The sequence below is a fragment of the Prionailurus bengalensis genome, chromosome A3 (assembly GCF_016509475.1).
Source record: "Prionailurus bengalensis isolate Pbe53 chromosome A3, Fcat_Pben_1.1_paternal_pri, whole genome shotgun sequence".
Taxonomy (NCBI): domain Eukaryota; kingdom Metazoa; phylum Chordata; class Mammalia; order Carnivora; family Felidae; genus Prionailurus; species Prionailurus bengalensis.
This window is the reverse complement of record NC_057354.1, coordinates 23,727,023-23,737,157: the sequence shown is the minus strand read 5'-3', so window position 1 is coordinate 23,737,157 and position 10,135 is coordinate 23,727,023.

Below are 10,135 nucleotides of genomic sequence, written 5' to 3'. Positions count from 1 at the left end.
CTTAACATCAAGCCTGTCTCTGCTGCATTACTATCTCTGTTTCCACATTCACCTTACTGTATGTCTACTCTCACCATCAGTTCTTGTTCAGAATACCAGATCAAACTTGCTAGCTGGTGACTTCTGAGTGTTTCTCCAAGATTTATTTGTTTTTTAACCTCCAGTTGAATTAGTTTCACCAAATTTAAGGTTGTTTTTGTTTTTTTTTTTTTTAAAGGCCCCAGCACAGGGGCCTGACGTGCGTCCTGACACAGGTCCTGATGCAGCGCCCAAACTCATGACCCTGAGATCAAGACCTGAGCAGAGATCAAGAGTCAGGTGCCTAACTGAATGAACCACCCAGGAGCCCTCAAATTTAAGCTTTTGACACATGAGGATATTGTTACATTTTTCTGAAAAATTAACCATTCTAAGGGTTGTTTTTTTCAGTCTCTGCCTGATTTTCCTTCAAAAACATTAGGCTGCTTTTTAAAATCTTAATGCTTATCTGTAAGATTAAAACTACTTTGAGGGTGCCCTGCTGGCTCAGTCAGTGGAGCATGTGACTCGATCTTGGGGGTGTGAGTTCAAGTCCTACATTGCGTGTAGAGATTAGTTAAAAAATTTAAAAATCTATAAAAAGACCCTACTCTGTATATGAATATATTCTGCTTTTTATCTCAATGAAATTTTTTCTATTTCATCTTTTTCCAGTTTCATTGATATAATTGTCATATAACGTTGTATTAGCTTAAGGTATTCAACAAAATGATTTAATATGTTTATATTGTGAAATAGTTGCCACAATAAGTTTAGTTAACATCCATCACCTCACATAGTTAGAATTTTTTTTTCTTGGGATGAAGACTTTCAAGATCTACTTTCTAAGATTCAAATATACAATATCATACTGTTAACTATAGTTACCATGTTGTACATTACATCCCCAGAATTTATAACTGGAAGTTTGTGCCTTTTGACCACCTTTACCCATTTCCCCCACCCCCATCACTCACTTCTGATAACCACCAATCTGCTCTCTATTTCTATGAGTTTGGTGTTTTTAGTCTCCACGTATAAGTGAGATCATGCGATATTTATCTTTCTCTGTCTGAATTATTTCACTTAGGATAATGCCCTCAAAGTCTATCCATGTTGTTGCAAACGGCAGGATTTCCTTCTTTTGTGGCTAAATTTTAGATAGATAGTTAGATATAGTTAGATATAATTAGATAGATATAGTTAGATATAGATATACAGATATGTACAGATATACATATATATGTTATATATATATTATATATATAACATATATATATATAATATTTTCTTTATTCATCCATTGATGGACTCTTAGGTTGTCTCAATGTCTTGGCAATTGTAAATAATGCTGCAGTAAATGTGGAGGTGCAGATATCTCTTTGAGGTCCTGTTTTTTCTCTGGATATATACCCATAGTGGAATTTCTAGATTATAAGGTAGTTCTATTTTCAACTTTTGAGGAAACCCCATACTGTTTTCCACAGCAGCTGCACCAATTTACATTGCTACCAACAGAGTACAAGAGTTCTCTTTTCTCTGTAGCCTCGCCAACACTTGTTATCTTGTCTTTTTCATGATAACCATTCTATTTAAGTCCTCCTCCCTTTCATTTAATTTTTTTTTTTTTTTATTTGACAGAGCGGAAGCAGGAGAGAGGGGCAGAGGGCAGAGAGCAAGAGAGAGAGAACCTCTCCATGCCCAGCATGGAGCCCAACATGAGGCTGGATCCCACGACCCTGGGATCATGACCTGAGCCAAAATCAAGAGTCAGACGCCCAACTGACTGAGCCACCTGGGCGCCCCAAAGAGTTATTCTGACAGGTGTGAGGTGATATCTTGCTGTGTGTGTATTTTTTAAGATTTTATTTATTTAATTTTTAAGTAGGCTCTATGCCCATCGTGGGGATCATACTCACAGCCTGAGATCAAGAGTCCCATGCTCTACTGACTGAGTCAGTCAGGCACCCTGTTCACTATAGTTTTGATTTGCATTTCCCTGATGATGAGTGATGATGAGCATTTTTATGTGCCTGTTGGCACTTTGTAGGTCTTCTTTAGAAAACCGTCTATTTAGTTTCTATGCCCATTTTTCAATTGGATTGTTCATTTTTTTTGCTATTGAGTTGTAGGAGTTCTTTATATATTTTGGATATTAACACCTTATCAAATACATGATTTGCAAATATTTTCTCCTATTCTGTAGTTTCCCTTTTCATTTTGTTGATTTCCTTTGCTGTGCAGAAGCTTTTTAGTTTGATGTGGTCCCACTTGTTTCTATTTGCCTGTATTGCCTTTGACAAAAGGCTAGTATTATAGCTAGAAAGCTATTAGCCTCGCATGCAACTTTCCTTAGTGAGTTCATGCATATCTGAACTTGTCAGCAGTTCTTCCACACATCTAAAATTAAATTCTAATTACTGGGGCACCTGGGTGGCTCAGTTGGTTGAGCACCTGACTTCGGCTCAGGTCTTGATCTCACAGCTCGTGAGATCGAGCCCTGCGTCAGGCTTTGTGCTGACAGCTCAGAGCCTGGGGCCTGCTTCAGATTCTGTGCCTTGCTCTCTCTCTGCCCCAACCCACTCACATTCTGTCTCTGTCTCTCTCAAAAATAAACATTAAAAAAAATTCTAATTACTATAATTTTTTTGTTATGGTAAAAACTATATAACATAAAATTTACCATCTAAACCATTTTTAAGTGTGCAGTTCAGTATATTTACATTTTGAAAGAGATCTCCAGAACTTTTTCATCTTGCAAAATTGAACAATAATTTCCCATTCCCACCTCCCCCACCAGCCCCTGGAAACCACCATTATACTTTCTGTTCCTATGAATTTAACTACTCTAGATACTTCGTGTAAGAGGAATCATACAGTATTTGTCTTTTTGTGTGTGCTTTATTTCACTTAGTATGTCTTCAAATTGTATTAAAATATTAAATACATATAAAAGAATATAACAAGAAAAATACCCATGTACCTATCTTTTTTTAAATTTTTATATTTTTTAGCGTTTTTCATTTTTGAGAGACGGAGAGAGACAGAGCATCTGGGCAAGGGGCAGAGAGGCAAAGAGGGAGACACAGAAATCTAAGCAAGCTCCAGGCCCTGAGGCCTGAGGCGAAGCTTGAACTCATAGACCCCAAGATCATGACCTGAGCTGAAGTCAGACCCTTAACCGACTAAGCTACGCCCCTCCCACGTACCTATCTTAATGAATATAACATCATAAATATCATTGAAGGCTCTTGGTGTTCCTTCTTCCTTGCCAGATGTTAACACTATGGAGAATTTTGTATTTATCATTCCCTTGGCTTTTTCTTTTTACAATATCTATGTGTATCTAAACATTATTTAATTTTGTATGTTTTCGAACATTGTATATGCAATCACACTATATGCACTTTTGTGCAACTGCTTTTTTTGTTGAGGTGAAAGTCACATAACATACAATGAACATACATAACACAATGAACCATTTAAGAGTACAATTCAGTGGCATTTAGTTATTCACAATGTTAACGTAGCCACCAGCTCTCTCTACTTACAAGACTTTTTCAACACCCCATACAAACACTCTGTACCCATTAAATAATCACTTACTAGTCTCTCCTGTCCCCAGCCCCTGGTTACCATTGATTTTTCTGTTTCTATGGATTTTCCTGTTCTAGATATATCATATAAAAGGGATCATACAAAATGTGATCTTTTGCGTATGGCTTCTTTCACTTAGCTTAATGTTTTTGAGGTTCTTCTAAGATGTAGCACGTATTAATACTTTACCCCTTTTTAAGTTTATTTATTTTGAAAGAGAGTGAGTGTGCGCATACACATCAGAGAGGGGCAGAGACAAAGGGAGAGAGAGAATCCCAAACTGACAGCGTGGAGTCCAACGTGGGGCTCAGTCCCATGAACCGTGAGATCATGACCTGAGCTGAAATCAAGAGTCAGACGCTTAACTGACTAAGCCACCCAGGAGCCCCAGTACTTGGCTCCTTTTATGGCTGAATAATATCACATTGTATGCACATACATTCGTTTATCCATTCACCCACCAATAGTCATTTGGGTTGTTTCCACCTTTTTCAACTATTGTAAATAATGCTGCTGATAAACATTTGTGTACACGTGTCTGTGTGAATATATGTTTCTGTTTCTCTTGGGTATCCGTGCAAAAGTAGAACTGCTGGTGAATATGGTAATTCTATGTTCAACTTTCTGGGGAACTGCCAAACTGTTTTCCACAGCAGGAAGGCAATGAGCTGCTGCGCAGGAGCTCGCTGGCCTTATCACATACTCACCACGCTCATGTCACTGCAGGACAGCGATGAAGACTTAGTTTGGGCTCCAGTTCTAGCAAAACATAACCTGAAAGCTCTCCTGCTACAGAAATCCAGAACCGCCGGTCAAAATACAGTATTACATTTTTTTAGTTGTATTCATTTTTAATGTGTAAGATGGGTCTGTGGTATACAGTCCAAAAGGTACAGAAAGTAAGTGAAAGGAAAGAATCCATCCCCACCTTATTCCCTGCTTATTCTCCAGAGATAACTTCTATCCCCAGACACAACCACCATTCCTAATTAGTCTTGTGTATCCTTCCTGAATTCGTTGAAAATTTTATGAACATACAAATTGTTTTAATAAGAACTTTTTTGTTTTCTAAATTTTTTATGTTTTATTTATTTTATAGAGAGAGACAGAGACAGAATACGAGTTGGAGAGGGGCAGAGAGAGAAGGAGATAGAAACTGAAGCAGGCTCCAAGCTCTGAGCTGTCAGCACAGAGCCAGACGCTGGGCTCAAACTCATGAACCACAAGATCATGACCTGGACCAAAGTTGGGTGCTTAACCGACTAGGCCACCCAGATGCCCCTAGTAAAAACTATTTTAAATGCAGAGCAGAGGTCAAACAAAAAATATTTGGAAGTCTCCAGATGAAAAAAGAACTGAAAAACAGTACAGAGAGTGCTTGCACTGCCTGAGGGGCCCAGGAATTTAGGAGGTAAATGCCTGTGTGGGCAGAGGACCTTGAGCCCAGGGGAGGCAGAGAAGGAATGGGGGCCCCTACAAAACATTGGGAGCCACATGGAGCTGAACCTTCAGCAAAAAGCTAAGCTAGAAACCACCCCCCCCCCCCAACTTGGGAATGCAAGCTGGTGCAGCCACTCTGGAAAACAGTATGGAGGTTCCTCAAAAAACTAAAAATAGAGCTACCCTACGACCCAGCAATTGTACTACTAGGCATTTATCCACGGGATACAGGTGTGCTGTTTCGAAGGGACACATGCACCCCCATGTTTATAGCAGCACTATCAACAACGGCCAAAGTATGGAAAGAGCCCAAATGTTCATCGATGGATAAATGGGTAAAGAAGATGTGGTATAGAAAGAGGAGGAGCCAAGACGGCGGAATAGCATGGAAATTTTTTGTGTGTCTCACGTCCATGAAATACAGCCAGACCAACACTAAACCATCCTACACACCTAGAAAACTGATTGGAGAATTAACACAACAATCTGCACAACCTGAGCCACAGAATTCAGCAGGTATGCGGCGCGGAATGGTAAATTTGGGGAGCGAGAAGCAGCGGAGGGTAGGGAACCACTTTTGTGGGTGGAGAGACGACAGAGACTGGGGAGCAGGGTGGAGAATACGAGGAAAGCACCCCTCCCCAAAAGCAGCTGGAGACAAAGTGGAAAATTGGAAATAGCCACAGGGACTAAACCAAAAAGGGATAAAGGAGAAAGGGGAGGGTTTAAATTCCACTAAGACTGTAAACAAGGGGAGCACAAAGGCTGCAACCCCGCAGCTCGATACCTGGCGGTGCTCTGGTGGGAAGGGCGAATCCCCAGGAGCAGAGTGGGGTCCGGGAGGTTCTTGAGCCACATGGGGAAAAGTGGTTCCACTGCTGGAAGGACATTTGATAAAGACTGTTGAAGCCACCTGGTCCCAGCAGACCCCAGAAGGCGGCCACATTTGCCGGTGCTGGGGCAAGGTTGGCAAGGGTGAAGCCAGGTACCAGATGTGTGTTGTGATTTTCCATAATCCCTGAAATGCTGCTGCTACACTGTCTCACGAGCTTTTTCTGGGGCGGGCTGGCACCTGGCTGCAGTCTCCGGGCACCGGCAGCAGCAGGGTCCAGCAAGCGTTCCTGGGTGCAGCCGACATTCCGCCATTGCTCATTCGGCCATTGCCAGTGAGACCCTCCCACAGAGGGGCGGAACGGGTCAAAGCCACAGTCCTTCGGAAATAAGGGGCCAGGAAAAACAGCCACATCTGAGACAAAACTCGTTAGAGAAGTACTGCCTGGGGCCTGGTCACGGAGAGTGAAAAAGCAGGGAGTGGACGATAGCTGAACACAGAGGACGGGTGTCCAGGGCACATGGACCATTCTCCAGAATAGACCATATACTAGGACACAAAGCCCTAAGTAAGTACAAAAAGATCGAGATCATACCGTGCATATTTTCAGACCACAACGCTATGAAACTCGAAATCAGCCACAAGAATAATTGTGGAAAGGTAACAAATACTTGGAGACTGAAGAACATCCTACTAAAGAATGAATGGGCTAACCAAGCAGTTAAAGAGGAAATTAAAAAGTATATGGAAGTCAATGAAAATGATACCACCCCCACCCAAAACCTCTGGGACGCAGCAAAGGCAGTTATAAGAGGAAAGTATATAGCAATCCAGGCCTTCCTAAAGAAGGAAGAAAGATCTCAGATATACAACCTAACCTGACACCTTAAGGAGCTAGAAAAAGAACAGCAAATAAAACCCAAAACCAGCAGAAGACAGGAAATAATAAAGATTAGAGCAGAAATTAATGCTATCAAAACAACAACAACAAAAAAACCGGTAGAAGAGATCAATGAAACCAGAAGCTGGTTCTTTGAAAGAATTAACCAAATTGATAAGCCACTAGCCAGTTTGATCAAAAAGAAAAAGGAAAGAACCCAAGTAAATAAAATCAAGAATGAAAGAGGAGAGGTCACAACCAACATAATAGAAATAAAAACAATAATAAGAGAATATTATGAGCAATTATATGCCAATAAAATGGGTAATCTGGAGAAATGGACACATTTCTAGAAACATATACACTACCAAAACCGAAACAGAAAGAAATAAAAAATTTGAACAGACCCATAACCAGTAAGGAAATTGAATTAGTAATAAAAAATCTGCCAAAAAACAAGATTCCAGGGTCAGATGGCTTTCCAGGGGAATTCTACCAAACATTTAAGGAAGAGTTAACACCTATTCTCTTAAAACTGTTCCAAAAAATAGAAACAGAAGGAAAACTTCCAAACTCTTTCTATGAAGCCAGCACTACCTTGATTCCAAAACCAGACAGAGATCCCACTAAAAAGGAGAACTATAGACCAATTTCCCTGATGAACATGGATGCAAAAATCCTCAACAAGATATTAGCCAACCGGATCCAACAATACATTAAAAAAATTATTCACCACGACAAAGCGGGATTTATACCTGGGATGCAGGGCTAGTTCAATATCCGCAAAACAATTAACGTGATTCATCACATCAATAAAAGAAAGGACAAGAGCTATATGATCCTCTCAATAGATGCAGAGAAAGCATTTGACAAAATACAGCATCTTTTCTTGATAAAAAAGAAAACCTCAAGAAAGTAGGGATAGAAGAAGCATACCTCGAGAATATAAAAGCCATATATGAACAACCCAATGCTAATATCACCCTCAATGGGGAAAAACTGAGAGCTTTCCCCCTAAGGTCAGGAACAAGACAGGGATGTCCACTCTCGCCACTGTTACTCAACATAGTATTGGAAGTCTTAGCCTCTGTAATCAGACAACACAAAGAAATAAAAGGCATCCAAATCAGCCAGGAGGAAGTCAAACTTTCACTCTTCGCATGTGACATGATACTCTACATGGAAAACCCAAAAGATTACACCAAAAAACTGCTAGAATTGATTCATGAATTCAGCAAAGTTGTAGGGTATAAAATCAATGCACAGAAATCGGTTGCATTCCTATACACCAACAATGAAGCGACAGAAAGAGAAATCAAGGAATTGATCCCATTTACAGTTGCACAAAAAAACATAAAATACCTAGGAATAAATCTAACCAAAGAGGTGAAAAATCTATACACTGAAAACTATAGAAAGCTTATGAAAGAAATTGAAGAAAAAAATGGAAAAAGATTCCATGCTTCTGGATAGGAAGAACAAATATTGTTAAAATTTTGATACTACCCAAAGCAATCTACATATTCAATGCGATCCCTATCAAAGTAACACCAGCATTCTTCACAGAGCTAGAATAATCCTAAAATTTGTATGGAACCAGAAAAGACCCCGAATAGCCAAAGCGATCTTGAAAAAGAAAACCAAAGCAGGAGGCATCACAATCCCAGACTTCAAGCCATACTACAAAGCTGTAGTCATCAAGACAGTATGGTACTGACACAAGAACAGACACTCAGATCAATGGAACAGAATAGAGAACCCAGAAATGGACCCAAAAACGTATGGCCAGCTAATCTTTGACAAAGCAGAAAAGAATATCCAATGAAATAAAGACAGTCTCTTCAGCAAGTGGTGCTGGGAAAACTGGACAGCAACATGCAGAAGAATGAACCTGGACCACTTTCTTACACCATACACAAAAATAAACTCAAAATGGATGAAAGACCTAAATGTAATACAGGAAGCCATCAAAATCCTCGAGGAGAAAGCAGGCAAAAACCTCTTTGATCTTGGCCGCAGCAACTTACTCAACACGTCTCTGGAGGCAAGGGAAACAAAAGCAAAAATGAACTACTGGGACCTCATCAAAATAAAAAGCTTCTGCACGGTGAAGGAAACAATCAGCAAAACTAAAAGGCAACCGACAGAATGGGAGAAGATATTTGCAAATGACATATCAGATAAAGGGTTAGTATCCAAAATCTATAAAGAACTTATCAAACTCAACACCCAAAAAAACAAATAATCCAGTGAAGAAATGGGCAAAAGACATGAATAGACACTTCTCCAAAGAAGACATCCAGATGGCCAACCGACACATGAAAAAATGCTCAACATCACTCATCATCAGGGAAATACAAATCAAAACCACAATGAGATACCACCTGACACCTGTCAGAATAGCTCACATTAACAACTCAGGCAACAACAGATGTTGGTGAGGATGCGGAGAAAAAGGATCTCTTTTGCATTGTTGGTGAGAATGCACGCTGGTGCAGCCACTCTGGAAAACAGTATGGAGGTTCCTCAAAAAACTAAAAATAGAACTACCCTACAACCTAGCAATTGCACTACTAGGCATTTATCCACGGGATACAGAATGTGCTGTTTCAAAGGGACACATGCACCCCCATGTTTATAGCAGCACTATCAACAATAGCCAAAGTATGGAAAGAGCCCAAATGTCCATCGATGGATGAATGCATAAAGAAGATGTGGTATATATATATATACACATACACACACACACACACACACACACACACACACACACACAATGGAGTATTACTCGGCAATCAAAAAGAATGAAATCTTGCCATTTGCAACTACGTGGATGGAACTGGAGGGTATTATGCTAAGTGAAATTAGAGAAAGACAAATATCATATGACTTCACTCATATGAGGACTTTAAGAGACAAAACAGATGAACATAAGGGAAGGGAAACAAAACTAATATAAAAACAGGGAAGGGGATAAAACAGAAGAGACTCATAAATATGATGGGTTACTGGAGGGGTTGTGGGAGGGGGGATGGGATAAATGGGTAAGGGTCACTAAGGAATCTACTCCTGAAATCATTGTTGCACTATATGCTAACTAATTTGGATATAAATTTTAAAAAATAAAAAAGAAAATTAAAAAAGAAAAAACCCACCCCCAGCATAGGATGAAACACTAAGCCTTATCTCTTCATCAGGTAGGAAAAGAGCTTCCCCCAAGAACTCGGTCTGGCCTTGCACTTTGTGTGAGCTTGGGTCTAAATGTACACCACCTCGCATGACGTGGGATCAGACAAAAATTAAGGAAAATATTGCCCCTGAGATCTGGATATCAAGATATCCTTCCCTGACACTGTCCTCATAGGCAA